Source organism: Lactuca virosa, chromosome 4 (genome assembly GCF_052849685.1).
Source record: "Lactuca virosa cultivar CGN04683 chromosome 4, Lactuca_virosa_CGN04683_v6, whole genome shotgun sequence".
Taxonomy (NCBI): Eukaryota; Viridiplantae; Streptophyta; class Magnoliopsida; order Asterales; family Asteraceae; genus Lactuca; species Lactuca virosa.
Window position 1 is genome coordinate 261,581,168 of NC_136429.1, and position 19,857 is coordinate 261,601,024.

A 19,857-nucleotide genomic window follows, 5' to 3' on the forward strand; every position below is an offset into this window, starting at 1 on the left:
GATTCTCGACCGGAAGTCGAAGGATCTGAGGAACAAGAGCGTGGAGCTCGTGAAGGTGCAATGGCAGCACCGGAAGGGCTCGAAATGGACCTGGGAGCCGGTTGATGAGATGATGGAGCATTACCCAGAGCTATTCCAGGATCGAGCAGTAGACTTCGAGGACGAAGTCTAAAATAAGTGGGGGAGATTTGTAGCACCTAGTTCCTCGTATGTATTTTATTTAAGTAATTTTGCATTTTTGGCCTGGGACTCGGCGAGTTAAAGGCCCAACTCGCCGAGTAGAAGCGGGATGAGACGCGGGATTTAAGTGGACTCGTCGAGTCGGGTCCTGGACTCGACGAGTAGGCTCTGACTAGACAACACCCTAATATGAGGGTTTGCACCCTATTTAAACAACCTTATACAGCCTCCATCGCCCCTTTATGCTCCCAGAAACCCTCCATAGCAAACCCTAAGTGTTTTGGTGCAAGATCTAAGGCTTTTGAGTGATTTTTGTGGGTTTTGACCTCAAGGAAGGAGGAAGAGCATAGAAGGATCAAGAGGAGACTGAAGGATTCGAGTTTGGTTCAACATTATCAGTCTTTGAAAGGTATAAAGTCTGTACCTTGCTTGCTTGTTTGCTAGATCCCTTTTTGGGGAAGATTTAGGGATTTTTAAGCCATTTGAGGTAGCCAACCATGATTGCAAACATGGTTGGGGGTCAAGACTTCGGATCTAAGTCTTGGGAAGGGTCACAAGGTAGATGTGGGTTGCTTTTGAACTAAAGGAAGGCCCCACGCAACATAAGAGCCATTTTAGAGCCTTTTAGGCGCAAAAGTCCCATGCATGCACGTAAAGTTCGAAACTTTACGTGCTAGATCGAGCTTAGGGGCTTGGATCTATCTTTTGGTCAAAGGTTGTACATCAGAAATCGAGGACTTAGGGTGTGGACGTTATCGACTCGGCGAGTCCGTACTTGGGACTCGACGAGTCCAAGGCATAAAGTCCCATGTATGTTGAGGGTCAAAACAACTCAGTTGGGTGTTAGAAAGATTGTAGAAGGTCCGAAGGAGTTACCCAATGTATTGGACTTAGCCTTAGACCTGGAGTTCATGGGACTCGACGAGTGCTAGAATAGACTCGGCGAGTCCAAGGCAATCTCCTTATGGTTGAAGATGAACTCGACGAGTTGTTCATACAACTCGGCGAGTCAAGGTCAGAATTTGTTCATCAGATGAAGGTGAACTCGACGAGTTGTTCATACAACTCGGCGAGTCGGATGAAGGTTCATTCGATGTTCATATCGAAGAGGAACTCGTCGAGTCGTTGCTAAACTCGACGAGTAGAGTCGTGGATGAGGACAGTTGAAGAGATAAGGACTCGACGAGTTGGCGGCCCAACTCGGCGAGTCGGGTCAACTGGAAGTTGACTTTGACTTTGACTTGGACTTGGTTAGGGGTAAAATAACCATTTTATCCTAAGAATAGATATGAGACTCTGATTAAGTGTTTTGTGGCAATTATAGCCAGAGGATTTCCGGAGCAGCAGCAGACAGAGATTTCCCGCACAGATTATCAGCAGCTACTCGTTTGAGGTGAGTTACCTTCCAGTAGCGGTGGGTCTACGGCCACAGTGTCGGCCCACCAGTAGGAGTTGTATGTTGGATGATTGTCTTTGTGATATTCATCTAGGTTTTCTACTACCTGATATGTTATATGCTAGCATGATATGTATATGTGACAGTAGTAGAGTCCGATTGTTAGGACCGGAGGGTAGGTCAGACACCCCAGATATGTCTGACAGTATGTGATGATATGATTATATGCTGGCATGATATGTTATATGTGATAGTGGTAGTAGGGAGGGAATAGTCCTCAAGTTCGGTTGTCAGGACCGAAGGGTAGGTCGGACACCCCAGAAACGTCTGACAATATGTTTACGTTATGATATATGTGATAGTAGCAGTAGGGGGTGGAATAGTCCCCGAGGTTCAGTTGATAGGACCGAAGGGTAGGTCAGCACCCCAGAATGGCTTGACATGGGTAGGTCAACATCCCAGAATGGCTTGACACGGGTAGGTCGGCACCCCAGAATGGCCGTACTGGGTAGGTCGGGCACCCCAGAATTGCCCGGCAGTATGTATGCGATATGCTGTATGGTATGTGGTATGATGGGGGAACTCACTAAGCTTTGTGCTTACAGTTTTAGTTTTGGTTTCAGGTACCTCTTCGTCTAAGGGGAAGGAGCCGATAGTGTAGCAGCGCATCACACACACACATGATTTTCGCATGGAGTTTTCTGGGATTGTACTCTGATATGTTATCATTTTATGACTTGGGTTTTCAGACATGATACATTGTTTTATGAGATGATGTGTTTTCATAGTATTTTCTTATGAATGTTTTTATGAGTCGGTTTATTAAAAAGAAATTTTTGGACTTGAAAATTGGGATGTTACAGTGTGTGACTTTACAAATTCGAAAACTTGAGGGCAAGTTTTGAAACTATTCAAAACTTTTCATTTCATAACTTATGAGTTAATGGTTCATAAAAGTGAAGACTCTTCATTTTTATGTAACTTATGTGTTTTAAATGTACATTAAAGAAAGTGATCTTTGGAAATCCATAACTTGAGGACAAATTATGGATTCCATTAAAACACATAATTGATCAAGAATTAATCATTTAACAATTTAGCAAGTAATTCCTATAATCTAACAATAACTCATAAGAACATGAATATCATATCAAAATTTCAAGAATCATATGAACACATATAAGACATGGAATTTTGATATTGGCCATTATAAATGGATTAGCATAACCATTACACCATCTAAAACAGGTTTTAAAACATCAAAACCGTTTAGGTAATGTTTCTAGTCCATTTCCAGCAGCAAAAGTCGAAAAACTGCAGTCAGAGCCTCCTACTCGTCGAGTGCAGGAACCTACTCGACGAGTAGGATGAATTTGTGCTTGGACTCATCGAGTCCCTCCTTGGACTCGGCAAGTCCACTGTCCAGACAGCTCAATTTTTCGATTTTTTCACAGTTTGCATCAAGTATTCAAGAAAACAATCCTAGGCTTTGATACCACTGATGGGTTTTCAGCATCCTAACACTCCTAAGGTTTACATGCAAGCCTAAAACCTTGGATCTATGTTTTACTATGAATACATGCAAATTTGTTTTTCCAAGGTTCATAACCTATCTAGCATGGCATGGGGAACTTTTCAACATAAAAGCTAGAAGAATTACATACCTTTCAATAGTGAGTTGATTCCTTGGAGTTTGAGAGCCAAACACCAATTTCAAGCATCTAGTGCCATTTCAAGCATCATAAGCTCCTTTATATAGTGTGGAGGATTAGGGTTACATCCATGTATGTCACACCCCCAAACCAAGGATGGCGGAAACGTCCGGGGGTGGAGGACTTCATGTATAGTATCATAACAACAATTATAATAGTAACTGAAGCAAACACAACCAACATATATATAATTGAAAAAGTTACATCATTGTATGAATTATATGTTTACGAATCAATTACAATATGTTGACAAAATATGAAATAGTAGACGCCTTAGCGCCCCATCCTCAAAAGCACTTGGTTACCTGTTTAATGATTTCCTGAGAATACAAGTTGTTTGAAAAAGTGTCAATACAAAGGTTGGTGAGTTCATAAGCTTTTTTTTGGTATTATTAAAAGTAGTATTTGTGTTAGAAAATCCAATATTTTCCTTAAAATGTATATGTAGTCTTAAATTCAAAGACCGGAATGTATAAGTAACTTTTCTTACTTATAATAAATAATGTAAGTTTAAATCGACATAAACTCGTTAAATTTTAATGAAGTTCCCGTAAATTCCAATGTTTATTAATACTTTATGTGAGTTTATTATAACCATGCTATGACCAAGGTTGCCTAAAACGACGTTCTTCGGGAGTCGGAAATGTTATGACATTTGTCACCCCAGACCTATCGGTCTAACTGTTGCATGCAGTTTAGGTGTGGGTTTGTCAAACCCAATATAGATCATTACACAACTATCACGCTCTCCCTCAAGGAGACTCTGGTTACAATACAGGACTTAATGGTAATTTGAAGTAAATGTCTCACAAAGTCATTAACGGAATTACGTGTTATGAAAACTTGGTATCGTATGGTCGTACCTTGCTTAATGAAAATATCCTTTGTATAAATGTACCCTTTTTAAATGTATGTGTTATGTAATGTATCATAAACTATACCTATTATAGTTTATCAACCAAGGGTAGTACGTAGTAATGTATGCAAACTATATTCAAAATAGTTTATTAAATGTTTGAATGTATCGGTTGTACTTTGATTATAATCACTTGTTATTCTTTATATTTTATATGTCCAAATCCATTTGTAAACTGATGTGTGTCTAAATATTAAGATAAAATGTCATATATTGCAATAACATATAATCACATAAAGATATACACCTTGCTCAACATGTTACAAGGTGAAATGAAATTGACAGCAACTTTTCGTTGAATACAGTTTCAGTTACTGTTCTTAGAAAATTTATAGAAAAATCATCAAAGCTCCAAATCCAAATCCATAAATTATGAGAGTTTGGAATATGAGTCTAGTTTGTTCATAAATTTATCATGATTTTTAGTGATCTCTAACAGAGGTCAAAATGTCCATAATCACAGGCTGGTCCGGGTTTGCCTCTAAAATGATAGGCAGTTTTGTAAAAATCACCATAAATTGTAGAAACATCATATGGAGATGTGAAAGTAGCCATTTTAAAGCTAGGAGTTTGAACTACTTGCACCTGGAACAGTTTTGAAAACTAAAATATTTAAGTTGACCAAAATAGTCTGTGATTAAAGTCCATCTTTTCTGATGTAATCTGTTCGAAAAAGTTTAATTGTGTTCTTGATGATTTTACTTGTATTCCCCCCCTTAAAACTTAAGAAAACATGTAAATGTAGGGGTATGAACTCACCCTATGTGGTTTCAGTAGATGAAAGTGAGAGAGAGGAAGTGTTCAACCCAAGAACACTAAGAAGATGTCTTGATGATTCGAGAATCTAACATCGAATAAGATGGAATTTGTGTAAGATATCAATGATTTGAGTAGAATGGAGTGTAATAATTATATGAATGATGAAGATACTTACTAATTGAAGAAAGAAATCCCTGAAGAAAGCCTTGAAGTTCTTGAAGTTGAGAGAAAAGATGAGAGAATTTTGGAGAGTGTCCTTTGGTTGCTAAGTGTAGAATGAAAGAACTTTATGGAGAATGAGGAGAGAGGATCAATCCTCCAGCTATTAGAACGTGGGAAGAACTGGAGATTGGGTGTAAAGGTCCACTAAAGTGACAAGGAGTAGTGGGAAAGAGTGGCTGATCATAGAGTGAGGTGGTGGTGGTTTGCTTTTGCCATAAATTAAGGAAAAGCAAATATTCCCTCAATAATTAGTTCAACCACTAATTCTTTTAATATATTTTTATAAAAGCCCTCGGGATTTATATATTTTGGGGCCTTAGTTTATAAAATAAAGTTTTGGGTGAAAATCCCACGTTAAAATAATGAAAAACGGAGTTAAAACGAAGTCGTAGTCGAAAACCGGGTGAAATGGGGCTGTCTGCGAGACCTCTCGCATGGAGCCGAACCTGAGAGGCTTCGCATGCGAGGCTTCGGTCCTGAAAGGCTTCTCATGAGAGGCTTCGGTCCTGAGAGGCTTCTAATGAGAGGCTTCGGTCATGAGAGGCTTCTAAGAGGCTTCGCTTCTAATAGGAGGGTTTTGGTTCCTTAAGGTTATTTTACCCGTTTTTACCCCGTTTCAAGTGGTTTTTGACCCGGTTAAGGGTCGGGATGGCCCGAATGATTCCAAAAAGTTATGGGAACTTTTGAGAGAGATTTGGGAGAGATTTCAAATCGAAGAGATAGAGTGAAAACGATTTAGAGAGGTTTCGTTTGTGATTAATTTGAGTGTCCGGCTTCACAACGCAAGGTTCGTAAACCCCGTTAAACCGTGTTTTAGTGTCGTACACACTCCCGATGAGTGTGCAATAATGTTTTATCGTTTTGGTTCAGTGTTTACTGCATTTGAGACTTAGGAAATTCAACACACAAACTTTCCAAATGATGCTTCTCTCATTAAAATATTGCATTCTACAGTAATTACATAGTGTAAACCCTAATATACAAGGGTTAATTGAATTGATTGGTTTTGACTTGTTGACTTTGTTTGACTTTGACTTGACTCAATTTTTGACGGTTGTCACAATGTAAACCCTAATACCCATGACTCTTCCTTTCCAAGGATCCATGGGTTAAAATCTCCATGGACTATCCATGGACTCCCATGCATGCCAAGCCCATTCCAAATGAATATTAGCCCACACTTATATAAATACAAGAGCCCATATTTAATTAGTCACCTTTTTATCACCAAATTAATTCTAAATTAATTTATGATCAAATACTAATTAAATAATATGATTTCATATTAATATATTATACCTTATAATATATTAACAAATCATAAACACACAATTCTAAAAGGTTTAACCATACAAATAGTTCGGGTGAAGTGCAACCCAAATGGACCATGCCGGGTCGGGTCAAGTATATACCAAATAAAGTTATGGACTTAGACACCTTATCCAACAACATCTTGAATATTATTGTAATTATTTTCAAAAGTTTTGTAATACCTAATTGTGTTTTTTGTATTGTGACTTGCAAAAACTATGAGGAAAATCTTGGGACAAGTATGAGTATGTGTGAAAGGTAGTAGAGGATTATACTACCGGCAACACAAGACTCACACTTGGATCAGGAGAAGTCGCAAGGTTACAAAGGCACTAGTATTTGAGTTTTTTCATATGTATCCATCGTTACCATCGTTTCAGTGATGACTAAGAAAAGGAATGTTATTCCAAACTTAGTGGTCATTTCAAATCGAGTTTGACTAGAAGTAAATCCGAAGTAAGTTATGCATTTTAGAGAACCATTGTGGATGTAGTGTTTGGATTTAGTCAAAATATGGAGAAGGAGATGATTAGAGTGATCAACTAAAGAATTGAAACCATCATTATAATTGAGCAGTCAGTAGCTAGGAATGTTACCTGCTATAATGTGACCATATCGCATTAGAACATGTACGAAGGTATCTTCCATGAGAGATATTTGACTCGTGAAGACAAAAGTTTAGTTCATTACACTATACAAAAGGAAGGTCATTAGAATGTGACCATTTGGCAAGTTAGTATAACCATGCTTAAGACCTTATCTTAGGATTCAACCTAGGACCAAACACGAGCTGGAGCAGGAGTCTCCGATGAAAATCAAGTTAGTAAGTCAAGGTTTAGTCCAACAAACAATGAAGTGTGGGTGCTAGTTTGAGCACCGCTAACAGATAAGAAGTCTAATAGTTTCAATGGAGTTATGGTTATTGCTTAGGATGGACAAGGTGACTTGCGGAATCATCATCAAACGTTGTTTTACCAATGATTTGGGGGTGTAATCATCCTTAGGGGGAGATAATTTTCACGCCCGTAGATTTGGGATATGCACTAAAACTTAAGAAGTGATAATTATTTATATTAAAATCCTCGAATAAGATAATGATTCGTTGTATATGTTGAAATCCATAAAATTAATGTTTTAATTAGAAGATCATTTAGGATAAATAATCTTGATGAAAGTTGTGGTAGTCGCGATTATGATTCCGTATATGAAAGGAACGCTCAAATTAGACTGCATATGAAGAAGTTATAATTGCTTGACATTTTACGTTCAGTCCTGTCGGACAAAGTACGCCGTAAAATACAAATCAGAGACAGATTACTTATTAGCCTAAATAATCTAAACGAAAGTCATAGTAGTCGTTAAAGCGAGAGCCTGCGTATAGAGAACATCCAAATCTGACTTCATATGAGGAAGTTATGATTTTTCAAAGTTTTGGCACAATAGTGTAGACACATAAATCGGAATACAAATCGGTTGATAGTTAGTAGAAACAATCTAAATGGGAGTTGAAGATCTCATGAATAGGATTCCGTCAATATAAATACTGTTGAGAACGTAATTCGTATGAGATAATTATCATTTTAATACAAACTTTACCAGTCTAATCCCTTTAAAAAAGTATCTTTAAAAATAAATTTAGAATTAGCCTACGGAATCTAAATGAAAGTTGCTGTACTCGTTGATAACAACACGTGGATATTAAGAACGTCAAAAACGGAGTTTGTATGATAAATATACGATTTTTTAAAGCTTCTAGAAAAGTGTCCCACGCAGGGTACGTTGCGTGACATGCACACCTTCTAGAAGGCCGACGTGTACCACCACCTTTGTAACACGGACCACCACCTTTCCAGCATATGACATAAAACTCAAGGAGCAGCGTCGTACGAGTGAACGACGGACACAAGTACAGCCGCGACACGTATGGTCAAAAATCAGCTATAAATAGAGGGTCAAGCCTCATTCCTTCCCTCACACCTTTACAATTTCTCTTTGTGGTTCTCTAAAATTTTAGCTCAAATTTCCCATATATTTTAGAAGTATTTAGCAAATCCTTGAGTCATCGAAGAGATAGAATATTCAGTTAAAGTTCTGCCTACGAATTTCCCATACTTTTGTCAAAAATCTTTGTAAGTTAAGTTACACTTCTCTTATATTCAAGTGTAACTTATATTTATATTCATATTCATTATTATGCATCTATAAATAAGATTTATCAGTGATTCCATGCCATAATACTGATTGATCTACTTACGTGGATGATTTCTAGGCTAGATTTCTTGAGGTACTTAAAGTGGGATTTCCAAACAGTATACTTTGAATACAAAACGAACCCTACCTCTGATATGATCTTACCAGGTAATTCCTTATTAGGTATAGATCATTAGAAATTGGGATTGTTGAAGAATCTAGACTATCGTTAGTCACAATAATACAAGACTAAAACTTAGTGATGTGAATACCTAAGTCTCATCAAAGGAAAGCTAAAAGTGTTAGGAAAAGCTAAAAGTGTTAGGCGAAGCTCAGCCCAAATCACCAGTCATCAACTTTTAACAACTGGGTTCATATTTACTTTCATCTTACACATAGATATGAAGTATTTAGATAACTAAATGCTAGATGTGCTTATTATTTATGATTAAGACATTACGGGTTAGATGAAACCATATGAGATGATTTTTATTTACCCGTATAAGAATTTTTATATTCAAAATATAATGGGTAGTGATGGGTGATGAGTGATGAAAAATAATAAGGAGAAGCTATAACTTTACTACCGATGTTCCCATGTAATCAGCTAGTATAATATAAGGGATGACCACAGACTATTCAGACTTTAACAGTCTAAGCTCTTTAATAAATAACTTTTAAAATAAATTTAGAATTAGCCGACAGAGTCCAAATGAAAATTTTAGTACTCGTCGATAACTACATGTGGATATAAAGAACATCGAAAATAGAGTTCGTATGAGAAATATATGATATTTTGAAGTTTCTCGAGTGCACAAACACCTTCTAGAAGGGAGACGCGGTCTACCACCTTTGTAACACAGACCGCCACATTTCAATTACATACCGGAAACCTCAAGGATAACGGAAACCTTAAGGAGAAGTGTAGCACGAGTGCACGACACACACATGTATAGTCGCGACACGTATGGTCAAAAATCAGTTATAAATAGAGGGCCAAGCCTCATTCCTTCCCTCATATCTTTACAACTTCTCTTTACGGTTCTCTAAGATTTTAGCTCAAATATCCTTTAGATTTTAGAAGTTTTTAGCAGATCCCTAAGTCATCAAAGAGATAGAAGTATTCGGTTCAAGTTCTGCCTGCGAATTTCCGAGACTTTTTCCAAAAATCTCTATAAGTTAAGCTACAGTTATTTTATTTTAAGTGTAACTTATACATACATATATATATATATATATATATATATATATATATATATATATATATATATATATATATATTCATTTTCGATATTATGAATCTATAAATAAGATTTACCAGTGAGTTCATGTCATACTACTGACTGATCTACTTACAGGGATGATGTCTAGGCTAGATTTCGTGAGGTGTTTAAAGTGAGATTTCCATACAATATAGTATGTATACCAAACGGACCCTAGCTCCAATATGATCTTACCAGGTTATTCCTTATCAGATATATATCATTATAAGTTAGGATTGTTGAAGAATCTTGACTATCATTAGTCACAATAATATAAAACTAAAACTTAGTGATGTGAATACCTAGGAGGGAGTGCATAGTTACTTTCATCTTACTCATAGATATGAAGTATTTAGATAATTAAATGCTACATATTCTTCTTATATGTGATTAAAACATTTTTTGTTAGATGAAACCATATGAGATGATTTTTATTTACCCGTATAAGAATTTAAATATTCAAAATATAATGGGTAGTGATGGGTGATGAGTGATGAAAAATAATAAGGAGAGGCTATAACTTTACTGGCGATGTTCCCATGTAGTCATCTAGTAGAATAAAGGGGACGACCACAGACTATTTGAGACAAGTCTGGTGAAACATGGTGATGCTTGCAACCTGTACGTGTTTATAAGTCATGGACGGGAAGGTTTATACACAGATAGGTCTTCGACCTGTAGGTGATGAATGTACCATACGTGGGCAGGTTTATGGCATGTAGATGTTGATGGACTATATGTTCATGTGGGTACTCTATTTACCTCATGGTTGCCTTATTGACATACATTGCCTTATTGAAATACATTAATAGTCGGAGCTTTGACATTGACATCCCAAGTTTTTATATATTAATGAAAACCATTTCTTCGAAAATGCTTTGACATTGGTATTATCTCATAATTAAAATAATGTTTTGGGAATAAATTATGCAATAAAAGGATACTCTAAATTTAATAAGCATAAAGAAATTTTTTTTTTGGACCGTGGAAATGGGGATGTCACAATGGACCCGAAAAGAACTTGAATCGCCACCCTAGTTAGGATGGACATCTTAGTGGAAATCAAATCATGGATTTCATCATCACTCAGTCTCGGCCTATCCTAGTCCTTGGTGCCCAATCCTAAACTTCTGCTCACCACCATACTGAAACATAACAGACGATATGTCAAAAACAAATTATACAATAATTATTACACACTATTCGCTAGGCTACCTACTCATTAGAATTCTACTACTTTTCTAGCACTCGTACAGATCTTGTGCTTTGAGTGGCACGGGCCTATACTACATTCCACACCTAACTATATTTGTCTCAAGAATCATCCCAAAACTTCTACGTCACTACATTCACTATTCTTGGGTGTACTAACACACATTCACACACACATACACATATACATGTTGGATTAATGTCTAAGTCCATAACTATATTTGGTATGTACTTGACCCGACCCGGCATGGTCCATTTGGGTTGCACTTCACCGGCACAATTTATATGGATAGTCTTTTGAGAATAGTATATTTATGATTTATCTTAATATATTATAAGTTCTAATATATTAATATGGAATCATATTATTTAATTAGTACTGATCAAGAATTAATTTAGAATTAATTAAGTGATAAAAAAGAACTAATTAAATATGGACTCTTATATATATGGAATGTGCCAAGTTCATTTAGGTTGGGCTAAGCTTTCATGGATGGTCAATGGAGCGTTTAACCCATGGATCCTATGTAAATGAAAGGTCATGGGTATTAGGGTTTACATGGATGTAACCCTAATCCTCCATAATATATAAAGGGGTCCTTGGCTCACAAAATTGGCACAAGTGTGTGAAAATAAGAGTGGGCCGATTTTAGTGTGCATACATATTCTCTCAAGTTCTTCCAAGGTGTTTTGGTGATTTGTGATTCCATTTGAGGCTTCCACACTATTGGGGCTAAGCTCTTAAAGCTTGAAGACATCAAGCTACATCAAAAGGTATGTCATCTAACTAGAACTTTGTAGTATAGGTGCTTCATAATATGCTAGTTAGGATGAAACCTTGGAATAGTTAATATTTGCATGTATAATAGAGAAAACATAGATCCAAGGTTTATAGGGTTGCATGTACACCATAGGAGTGTTAGAATGCTCAAAACCCAACAGTGGTATCAGAGCCATGGGTTGTTTTCTGTTAAATTGATGCAAATGTTTTTTTTTCAAGTTGAAAAAAAAAGGAAAAAAAAACATGACGTTTGTCAAATTTTAAGATAATTACTTGTTTTGTGAAAAACGAATTATTTGTAAAATTTGAATAATTTGTTATATGAGTTGAATTAGGTCAAATTTAGTAAAATATAAAATGATATGATTATTTTATTAGTTTTAAAAGTTTGATCTAAATGTTTTAAGGAGCTACATATTTTGTCATAAAATTTTGGAGCTCAAAAGTTTTTTTAAAGTTGTGATCTTAAGGGTTTTTGAAACTTCCATAAGTTATGGATATGAAAGTTTTTTTTTTTAAAAAAAAATTTGATTCAAAGTTTTTATGGAGTTACAAAATTTGGTGTTAATGTTTTAAAGAATTCCATAACTTGTTCTTAAGTTATGGAACATGGGAAGTTTCATCATAAAACACCATTAATTCCATAAGTTATGGAATCCAAAGGTTTTCAAGAATTACAAAACTTGCCCTCAAGTTTTGGAATTTGAGAAAAGTTTTTTATGAAAAAAAGAATTGAATTCTAAAACTCTTTGGTTCATAACTTAAACAATTAATTAAATGGTTTTAATTTTGAGTTTAATAATTGGAATTATGATGTTTTGTTGAATAGTTCAAATTAACTCTTATGGACTTTATTAATAGTTAATTAAAGCGTTTAATTAAAAGAGTATTATTAATGCATAAATATATGGTTTGAGTTTAATTAAATTAAAAGTCTAGTTTAATTAATAGATTAAACCACCAAGTATTTTAAATGTCTAAAATACACCCTTATACTATTATTATATTAAAAGTTTAATATATTATATGTATAAGAGCAAGTCGTCTTACCATTAGTAGGCTCATTCACGAAGTCGGTCTATAAGGGGGGTATAAGGTTACTGCCTATAAAATGACAGTTTAATGGGTGTCCACTCTCACTCACCGCTTCCTTGACCGGTGGAGGGTCGTTAGCCGAACAGGTAGGACAAGGACTATAATTCTCCCTTCATTAAAAGTATTAATGATAAATACTAAGTAACTAAACCTTTTATTAATTCCCAATCTTAGTTACTTAGGAAAATGTGAATAAGGTGCTAATCCATGAAATTACACTTTGCACTTTGTTTAAACCGTTAGTGGAGCGTGTGTGGTTAACCGGCACACTAACCTGGATTTAACAAAGTAGGCAAAGGGTAACTTAATATTTATCATAGTATCGGTGGAGCTCGTGTGGTTAACCGGCACATCGATTGAAGGGTAAATATTAAGGGTACCAAGTATATTTGCATGGTTACTTCACACCTTGTTTTGTGATCCTCGACATCCCAGTCACAAAACCTGATGGGCACACTCGAGATTGAAACATGCCATTGAAAAGTTCAATGAATCTCAACAGATCTAGGAGTTTCAAATCCAGGTAAAAAACCTAATTAAATTATTTCGTTTTTCATGGTGGAAATTGGTAAATCGTCATTTACCTACCTTTAACTATTTTATAACTCGGATTACGGCATCCCTCTTCCAGTTATAAATAGGTTGTTGGATCCTAGCCTTAATATTTCATATTGGGTATTATATTAAGGACTTTAAATCAACTCTCTTGAATATCTCCCAAAAGATGTCGAGTTCAGACATCTATGATCTTCCCAAATCTCTTGGAACTTTACTTCCTCCACCTCCTCCAATTATTCTCCCTAACCCACAAGTTCAAGGTCACTCAAGCCCTAATGGCAAGCAAGGTCTATGTGTGATCACATATTGGAGATGAAGTCACATATGGACAAGCCGGGAGAGTTGGGTTTCAAAGTCTTGAGAAAGTTGTATGTTCAATCACTTTCTAAGTCACATAGTGAGTTCCTATGGGACTACTATGATACAGACTATGACATGAACCTTAATGATCATATCTATTTGCTTGGTGCTGTTGAATCAACAATGATTTGGAACGATAGTGAAGCAAATTTGATTAGAAGATCAACTTCCCAAAAAGTTTATGGACAGTGACAATGGTGACACTGGAAATCCAGAAAAAGCATTCTCTTCCCAATGGAAAGGGATTGGCCATAGTCAACCCGGTTGACCAAATGGTAAAGAGAAAGGCTAAGTCTGAGATAGTCCCATTACCAAAGGGTCCATATGTTTATTTTGCCAAAGGAAGGGGCGTTGATTGCAAAGCTGCCAAATTTACCTAAGGATGTTAAAGTCAATAAGTTTGACTCTACATCAGGTAGAGCCCATTATCTAACTCTGTTAAGTTCTATTCTGAGATCCTCATTACATGATGTGACTGGGTCACATGTTGATGTTTTAAGAATCAAAGAATAGAGAGAAATCTTAAAGGAAGTATATGTTGATTCTGATCGCGAAGGTGGATTTCGATCGCATCAGAATTTTGAGCAGTTGCTTAAGAAGTTATGATATATTGCTAAGGAATAGATAACTACAATTTTCCATGTGGATTGTAAGGATAAGTTTTTCCGCAAAGTTTTAAAATAAAAGAAAATTTTTTAATTTTGTTTATTTGAAGTATCCTTACAATGGCATTTGTGGAAAATTGTTTCTTATATGATTCCACTGACAACAATATTGGAAAATGGATTTGATTCTTTCATTTGTGGTAGTGTCTAAATTTACCAAATCAGGAAAGTTCCTCATCACCCAAGTTTCAATTGGACCGAAACTTGGAATCATACAAGTTGAATAGTATGATGAATGAGAACTTTCAAGCATTGGAAAATCAAGACTAATTACTTGTTCACATGGATGTGTGAGTCAAGTGAAGGACTAAAGGGATCGAGTACACATTCTTGTGCACTGGTCATGTCCACCACAAAGCTCGTTAAGACTATTTGATTTACTAAAGTTTAGTAAATATGGTTATACTTACAAGTTTAAGTATAATTCTGAAACATTGGAAAAGTCTCAATGTATGGCAGAACGAATGGGAATAATCAAATTAGGCAGAAAGATAAAAGTTTCTCAAATCTGAAAAGATGGGAGAGTACTTTAGTATCATGTTTGTGATCATCTTAATGATTTAGAAATCATATCACAATTAGTCCTCTAAAGGTCATCTTAGTGCATTCTTATGACTAAGAAGAGGAGTCATGAATTGTTGAAATGGCTAGATCAGGAAGATGAGTCATACTTCGTTCCAAAACAATTCTTAGAGTCATACTCCAAGATTGTAACTTGAGTGACATATCTTAAAGAAAGGTTTAAAACACTTGTCAAATGTAAGAGTAAAAGTGTCCTACTCTTGTACATTTGAAATTGGTAATTTGTGATGTTTTGGATAAAACAAAGACCAACTAAGTCCAATTGTGTGAAGTGTTTGTCTTGATAAAGAATCCGCACTATCTCTTGAATATTTGGCAAGATAGTCTTATATGTCAAGAGGATAGTGGGAGTTTTAAAGATCCTAAAAAGAATTTCAAGAACTAATCAAGAATAAAACCTGAGGTTCTTCACTAGCACACGACTTGAGGTTTATAACCTATCGTGTTGACATATTCTGTGCCCATTCCAGTTAAAGTTGGCTTTGCATAGGAGTTCTGAAAGTTCTCAATTGGTTGCATAACAACTTGGAAGCAATGGCAGGCCCTGTACTGCCAGGTGGCAAGAAGTTAAGATTGCATAAGTTCAGTCCATATGAGTTTGGATTTGTCATTATCCTTGTCTTGTGACTATGGTTTTGACGATTCAAATGGATAAGAACACATACACCATAAAATCTAAGAGTCATAAGGTTTCTCTCCGATTCATGAAAATGATGGTGAGGAAACACTTCCACCAAGTAGATTTGAAGCAGATGGCAAAAGGTCTAAACAATTGAGACTATGATTACGACATCCCTTTTCATAGTTCTGAAATTGTTTAGACACACATGCATGCTATCTAAGGAAATGTGTATGATTTTGATAAAGTTTTATCAAAGCATCTCGTATCAGAAATCTGAACTTTGGTAAGAAAGTCAATAAAGTATTGATTTCTAGAAGTCCAGCTGATTTCTGAGTACATGTCAAAGCTAGTGGGAGCATAAGTGTTATGCTAATAATCATCATGTTAGTGGGAGCATGATAATTATTGTTAGTGTTGCAAGTTAGCAATGTTAATTATAGAAAACAAAAGTTTCAATTCGTGAGGCTGCAGGGATTGAAAAAGTTGTTTTGCTATAATTAAGGGAGAGGATATACTTCATTTCAGTTCTAAAGGCTTAGATTGAGACCTTAATCATCTTTAGTCAAGAATATATTATGAATTTCATGTTGGATTAGTTCAACTTAAGGAAATTCTATATATTGCGTTCTCAAAATTCGATTATGATTACGGCATCCCTCTTCATAGTCAAATTTTGAAAACATGGCAAATAAAATTATTGTAGCAAAAGACTGGTCTACAATCATGTCTTTATGTGAGACATCATGAATCGTGTACCATTTGCTTTGGGTACAGGATCGATTGCATGTGCTATAATATTTGTCATTTCTAAATTTTTTCAAATGCCCAGAGGCATTAAGAAGGGAAAAGGTCTAGAATTGGATATGACTAAAATGATTAAGCAATTGTCAAGGACAATCTGAGGTTTACCAAAGATTGGTTGCTCAGGGACAGTTGGAAGTATAGTGCTAATTTTGGAAGGACCATATTGACATATTCTGAAAAGAGGCATCTCTTATTCAGAAGTGATAGTCAAAATGAGAATATGGAGTTGTCTCCATAGGTGGAAGTTATCTGTGTAAGATTAGAAAACTTAATGCAAGAAGCATGTCCAAAGCAATGTACTTTGAATATGAGACTTAGTTTCCATGGAGTTGATCTCCATTGGAATACCTTATAATGACTGTTGAGAAGTCTTTGTGACTTTGTACATATTCATTACAGGAGGGTCAGTGCATATAAGTTTAAAATCTAAACAGATTTCGATAAATGATAGGAATTTGAAATTCTCACATTTTTCGATAAGGATTTGGGAGTGTGAAATTAGAATCATTGAAATTATGTTCAATTGGTTTATTTCACAAAGTAAGGATCATAGACAAACATAGAGTGCATACTTGGTGTATGGCAAAGCTATTGTTTAAGAAAAACATAGTGTACATGCTTGGAGCATGGGACAACTAGTGTTTTTAATTCAAGTATAAAGTTGATAAAACCGAAACAATGAATAATGAGTAATCCGTATGGTGATAAATAAAAGTGTTTATTTATATTCATAGGGTTTGATACCATATTTGATTCATTTATTCTTGTGTTTCACTTTGCATGTTTTGACTTCCAGAATAACTAAGTCGCTCTTCCTGAATGATTAAGTTATTCAAACCATCCACAGTCGGTCATATGTTGGAAGTAGATATGAATCAAGACTGTCATGGGTTGGTTTGTAGAGGTCCAAGTTGGTGGACAAAGTGGTGCTACAACATTCATGAGTGCTCATAAGTTCTGAGTATTGGATTCAACCCGCGCTCATTTGAATCACTTCATGGATTTTATCACGAGTGATCATGAGATGATAATATCTTATATTCTTCAAACCTAGAGATATGAGTTGTTACTATGAGTTGGTTATACATTGATTGCACGAAAACGCATTTGGTAACTCGATGTTATAAAACGTGCCTTTGTGTATGATTCAACAAGTAGTATAACAAGCCATATGAGTCGAAGTTTATCCATTCCTTTTACCTTCGGGATAAAAGCGATATCTGTGGGCCCCTCGATGATTTAGCGATGACAAATGTGAGTGCTTGGCCAAGCCAGGACTGATTTGATTTGTTCAATCAGTCAGTCATCATAAATCGAAAATCGGGAAACAACAAATAGACAGAGAGAATGATTATAATCCATGTCTCAGTCCATATGATATCTAGAATGGAGTAATATATGATCCCTTATCTAATGGACAAGTCATTGACAAGGTCAGAGTTCGACAGCGGCTTTAAGAGCTACGATTGTCAGTTAGGTTTTGAAGTCATACTTAATAATAGTTTTAGACTTATCCAAGTGGGAGACTGTTGGATTAATGTCTAAGTCCATAACTATATTTGGTATGTACTTGACCCGACCCGACATGGTCCATTTGGGTTGCACTTCACCGGCACAATTTATATGGATAGTCTTTTGAGAATAGTATATTTATGATTTATATTAATATATTATAAGTTCTAATATATTAATATGGAATCATATTATTTAATTAGTATTGATCAAGAATTAATTTAGAATTAATTAAGTGATCAAAAAGAACTAATTAAATATGGACTCTTATATATATGGAATGGGCCAAGTTCATTTAGGTTGGGCTAAGCTTTCATGGATGGTCCACGGAGCTTTTAACCCATGGATCCTATGTAAATGAAAGGTCATGGGTATTAGGGTTTACATGGATGTAAGCCTAATCCTCCATAATATATAAAGGGGTCATTGGCTCACAAAACTGGCACAAGTGTGTGAAAATAAGAGTGGGCCGATTTTAGTGTGCATACATATTCTCTCAAGTTCTTCCAAGGTGTTTTGGTGATTTGTGATTCGATTTGAGGCTTCCAACCTATTGGGGCTAAGCTCTTAAAGCTTGAAGACATCAAGCTACATCAAAAGGTATGTCATCTAACTAGAACTTTGTAGTATAGGTGCTTCATAATATGCTAGTTAGGATGAAACCTTGGAATAGTTAATATTTGCATGTATAATAGAGAAAACATAGATCCAAGGTTTATAGGGTTGCATGTACACCATAGGAGTGTTAGAATGCTCAAAACCCAACAATACACTCCTAAGAACCACTTGCTAATGTCCTAGTTTCTCATCCTAGGATTCTCCCAAGCCACACTCATGTACCACAAGAAGCTCCGACTATTAATGTTGGTCGTCTTGTGTATGCATGTCGTACATAATATAGGACCCAATAGATATTCGAATAAATGATTCTAACTTAATTCCACAACAAAAACAATGAACATGAATTAGGACCAAATCAAACATTCTAAGGCTAAGAAATCCTAATTATGCACAACCAAGAAGCATACACTTAACCACAAACAATAATAATCTAAGTTCCAAATAGCACAAACAACTAATCCTCTAGGCTACTGGCATCAGAACAACCAGGAAATTCTATCATGAAATTTTTTAGGATCCTTAGCCTATCACTAACATGCAGTTCTAGCAATTCACATGGATCATTTCCCTTTGAGCTCCGACGACTGTACACATACCATCTTCTTCCTGATTTTAAATATATTCTTTAAAAATAGTTGTTAACTTTTTCTTGATTCATAGTTTGAGTTTAGAATCACATGAGTGTTCATCCAAATCCCTCAAACCAGAGCTCTAATATTAACTGGTAACATCCTAAAAACCACTTAATGTTTTTCAATTTTAAAGTGTAACTCCTTATTTCTCATTAGTGGTTAAGGAAACGAGTATTAATTAAAATAAATAATTATATAATTAAGTATAAAAAATAATTCTAAAGAATTATATCGGTGAACAAAACGAATAAAAGGGATTCGATAAATTTTAAGAGATTAAATAAAAAATAAGATGAAATAATAATTAGATAAATGAGTTTAATAATAGTTAATAACAAAAAATTAGTTAAGGAATGTATAATTAAGAAATTTGTAATCAATTCTAGAAAAGGGGCATAAAAGGTCATGTTTGAAAACTATCTTTTGTAAGGAATTTCATTTTCGGGGTAGAAAGTGTTATTATGG